Source organism: Canis lupus, chromosome 1, assembly GCF_003254725.2.
Source record: "Canis lupus dingo isolate Sandy chromosome 1, ASM325472v2, whole genome shotgun sequence".
Lineage (NCBI taxonomy): Eukaryota > Metazoa > Chordata > Mammalia > Carnivora > Canidae > Canis > Canis lupus.
In genome coordinates this window covers 23,130,688-23,135,948 of record NC_064243.1, presented here as the reverse complement: position 1 = coordinate 23,135,948, position 5,261 = coordinate 23,130,688, and positions in this window count along the sequence as shown.

The window sequence follows — 5,261 nt, the reverse complement described above, 5'->3', positions numbered from 1 at the left end:
TAGCAAATGAATTTCTTTTACATATAGTAAGTGTTTTTTAAACTGCTGTTTTTTCCTTAGGGTTAGGGGCAAGTGAGATGTATGCAAGTCCTTCAGGAAGGGAATTTCAGTTTCCTTCAGCACTTTGAGGCCTCTGAACAATCAGCCCTGTTGCTTTTCTAAGCTGAGATGTGTTAGGGGCTCATCTTAGTCGTGCAGATCCCAGGGGTTGGGGTGCTTGATATGGAAGGCTAACACCTTGCTCTTCCAAGAGAAATGCCAGACTCTTGAAATTCCTCCTTACTGTATGTTGTTCAATTGGGATTGGGGTTTTTGGTAACCCCATCTCTGTCTCTCCTACTGGTCTCAATGTGGTCTTTTTGCTTTTTTTTGTTGTTGTAGAGAAGCAGTTGATGTAGTTTTCAGATCTTTTTCAAAGGGAAATGATCCATATGTAGCTATAGATTTGGTGTGTCTGTGGGAGGAGATGAGTTCAGGATACTCCTACGCTGCCATCTTCAGGATAGTATTTTGGTTATGGGGTGACAGCTGACTGATGTGGATGCTGGTATGGGCTCTCTGGTGGTGAAATAGTTGAGCCATTATGCTGTTATACAATATTAGGTTATTTTACTGCAGTATTTGTTCCCGCCTCTTCACAACAAGCCAGAGTCCTTATTTGTTTACAAACTGTCTGAAGCCTGAAGTATATAAAAGCAAAAGGAAAGAAAAATTGTGCAATAGAAGTCGGATAGACTTATATCAAATATCTGGAGTCCTTAATGCTTGGGATTTAAAAGAGAAATTTGCTGGAAAGTCCTCAATAAAGATAATGTCTATGCATACTTGGATACTTTTTTTTTTCCTTTATGGCATGATACTTTGCCACTGATACTATTTAGTCTTTGCAAATGCTAGTATATGAAATAGGAGGAAAGTAAACTTCTCAATTGGACAGTATCAAAAGTATAATGCCTTTCAAAATTTGCAGTCTAAATAAGATGGTAGCTGGGATTTGAGATACAGATATCAAGGAAAGATATCTTCAGAGAAAAATTTATACTTGGCTAAAATGAAAGCTTTGGAGTTTCAGAAGGGAAAAAGAGAGGAGCTGCAAAGAAAAAAATGTCAAACGTCAATTTTATTTCTTTTTTTAAATTTGTATACACTTATTTTTAAAGTTGACTTTTTGTTACTGAGTTCTATGAATTTTGATAAATACAAAGGCTTGTGTAAATGCCACCAACTGAAGATATTCAAATATTACTCATCCCTCAAAATTCTCTCCTTGCTTTCCTTTTGTAGTAGAACATCCCCTCACAGTCTGACCCTTGGCAACTGCTGTTCTGTTCTCTTCCTTTATCAATTATATGCTGATAGTATCACCATCCATAAAACAACCATTAACAACTAAAGTCTTAAAATACTTCAAAAGTTGAATATGACTTTAGGTAAATGTTTTTGCAGAGATATATTATAGAATGAGAAATTTAAAAGGATTTCAAGCATAAAACAACCTGGAATTCTAAGGCAGAAGTTCAGTAAATGTGAGTTTAAAAATATATATAAATATATAAATATATATATATATATATATATATATATATATATATATATATATAAACCTGTTCATGCCAACTTAAAATGAAAAAATGAAAAACTTCAGGTATCAACTTAAAATGGGACTGGGTACATAGTAATTCAAAATTATTTTTGAGGAAAAGTGAACAAAATATTGAAGACCAGTCAAGTAGAAGATTGGTCCTTCTTTGGAGAATTGCTTCATCAGTGTCTCCTGCATCCTCTCCTTGATCCTTCTGTTTTCCTTCCATACATCTGAATATTTCTTCCCTTAAGAACTTTAATAATTTGTATTTAGATATCCATTTAATAATTAATATGTGTCTTCCACAGATGTTCAGATATATTGCTTTACCGATCCAATCTCTCGATTTAGGACTAAACCTGGGATCCTTGAGGGCAAGGACCACATTTTTATATTCTCAGGGCCTGGAACTGCACCTAACATATGATAATTTGCAAAAAGTGTTTTGTTAAATGTGTTAAATGATGAATAAAGTTGGGAGAGGAGGATGTTATGAATCCCTAATGAGTTGAGGGAGAACCTTGTGGACACCATTGAGTGGTTAGCCAGTTATCAAACTGTCCGCCAAAATTTCATGCTCATCCTCTCATAACTTGGAGTTTTTGTGAGAAGGCAGTGACCCCTCCTAGGACTACATTTCCCAATCCATTGCCAGGGCTTGTGGACAGGAAGACGCCCGTAATTTCTGGGCCTGCTTTTGTTTTGAATGAAGGCACCATGCCTTCTCTGTTCTCTTTCTGCTTCCACTGATGGGATGGACAGGTCTCTCAGGCCCTGGGAAATGGTATATGCATGAAATATAAACATTTGTAGCCCTGAGTCTTTGAAAATTGGGGTTTAGTTGTTTGGTTAGAACAGCTAGCCTAAGCACAAAGCCCAATGCCTTTTACTGCCTAAGGGAAGACCAGATCCAGGTCTGTTTAGAAATAACAGGGATGCCTGGGTGGCTCAGCGGTTGAGCACCTGCCCCTGCCTCGGGTGTGATCCTCAGTCTCAGGATCAAGTCCCACATCCAGCTCCCTGCCTGGAACCTACTTCTCCCTCTGCCTACATCTCTGCCTTTCTCTCTGTATGTCTTTCATGGATAAATAAATAAAATCTTAAAAAAAAGAAATAACAGACATACACACTTGCCTCAGCAGCAACAATAAAAATAATAAAAGAGGGTTGGGATAGCCAAGTCTCCAGTGAATAATGAATAAGATTTAGTAGCTTAGAAACTTAAACATTTCAACTAGGAGCTCTATCAAAAAATTAGACTGAAATAAGCAAAACAAAAAACATGAAACAAAACAACTAGTCTAGTCTTACCAGTGGGAATCCAAACTATAGCATTCTATATGGAAAAGAGTCAAAAGAAGAAACATCAAGATAGCCTTTACATTTGTTAAAAAGAAGTAGGTAGTAGTTGTCAGGAGTTTGTGGCATCGAGCAAGAAACAGACCAGACAGTATTGTTGAAAGCCTGAATGAATATTTCTCCTGTGTTGATTAAATATTGTGAAGGTCATATTTCCACTGCTCGATACATGCTTCCAGGCTTTGGGGAGTATGTCTAAATGCAACTTTGAAAGTCTCCTCCCTTCCTTTTCTTCCTTCCTTCATTTAAAATAGGAATTGAGTAAAGAGAAAAATTACAGTTGGGCGTTTAAAAGCTGAGAACGTCTCTCTGGCTCAGATGAATAATGGTCCATTCCATATACTTTGAAAAACTGAGCCAGAGGAATGAAAATGACTTCCACGCTCTTCCATATTTCATCCAGGTGGTCAAGAAACAACTATCCACAATGGGCAAAGTGCCTTGGGGAATGACACCGTTTGTCCTTAATAAGCTCATAATACATGAGTGTGTGTGTGTGTGTGGGGGGGGGGGGGGATACAGGTAGAGGGGAAACACACTCATGAGCACAGAGAGTTAAGTGATGTAGCCATCTAGGATTGCTCTGTGACTTTATGAAAAACTCAGTTGTTCTTCCTCAGATTCTTTTCTCTGGGGAAGAGGGTCAGGACTAACTGGCTTCAAGGCAATTTACAAATGCCCTTGGGAAGCTGACATCTTGGCCACCTGGGATTACAAAAAAGCAGTGAAATGGATTGTCCTGCAGAAGCATGGCTGATTGTTAGGCTATGAGCAATAGAAAGTCTACAGGTCTAGGTTTGCTAAGTATAGATGAAGCTGACAGCTTCACTTCATGCTCCTGGAAAACTCGAATTTGAGGGCTGAACATTACTGCTGAGCTCTGGGAGATGACTTAGCTGATTTTCATGAATCATGTCCCTGTAAGTATTGTGAGGAACAACTTTGGGTCAGTGTGACATGCTTCATTTGCTAGGTGGCTTCTTTGCTCATTGCTTTCTAATATTTAGAAACATAAAACACATTGTATCCTGTTGCACCCAGAAAAAAACAAAAAACAAAAAACACCGTCCTATAGCTGGAGAAAGGGCAAGTGTGAGGAGGAGGAATTTTTGACTTCAGCAGATGGACCTAGTCAAGATGTTACTATTGTTAGTTTGAGGGGTCCACCAAAACCCAGATTTAGTCATCACAGCTTTCCAATTTTCTCTATTTCTTTGCTTTTTTAAAAAGAGTCTTTCTTTTTAATTACCTAACCCATGTCATACGTAGTCATCATGCCTGAAATTCAAGGCATGTTAATTAAATGCCTTGGGAGAGAAAAATTAGGTCCATAAGGAACTCAGAGAAAAAATAATTCTGAATGAGAGCGATCAGCTGAGACTTTAAGGAAAAGGTAATAATTGATCTTGACTTTGAAAAACAGGAATTAAAAAAAACTTCACTCTGTATAACACACAGACAGGAACGTGCATGAACCTTAAGAATACAGGTAGAGGAGTTGTTTTGAAGTGCCTTTTGAGCACCCTGAAGTCATCATTCCTCCTCCCAGTCACGGTCTCTCCTTCCTCCCCAAAAGTAACCATTGTGACATTTAACAGCACACGCTAGTTTCATCCATACCTGAACTTTATATAAAAGTATAGTCATGCAGCATGTAATCTTCCATGTTGGGCTCTTTTGTTTTAATATTTTGTTTCTAAGGTTTGTTGCATATTATAGCTTTTCATTAATTTTGATTGTTTTGTGCTATTCCATTTGATATATATACTGTCCTTAGGTACCTGAATGTTGATGGTAAGTTTGCTTCCACTTGCATTTGGTTCCTACAAATAGCAATGCTAAGAAAACTTCTTTTACATGCTTTTTGATGCACATGTATATAGATTTTTCTTGATATATATCTGAGAATGAAATGGTTGGGCCATAGAGTATGCCTATGATTAACTCCACTTGATTTGTCAAACTGTTTTCCAAGGTGGTTATTGAACAGATTTAACAACAGCAATGAAAAATTGTGGAGAAGAGAATTAGAGACAAAAAATTTCATGGTGAAGAGGCAGAGAGATGAAATAGCCTGTCATCCTCTAGGACCAGGCATGTTTTAGGGTGGCTAGGGTTTTCAGTGTATGAGGGTTACACTAATAGATAAGTCACACTTTATAGGCAGGGAGAAGAATATGAAGAGCTTGAATACATTTCTTGGAAATTGGGACTTTGTTATAAGTCATGGGACGTCACCAAAGAAACTGAGGTAGAGGAGTAACGAGATTAATTCTGTACCTTAGGAAGAGGAGTCAGTATGGACTGGATGCTGGGT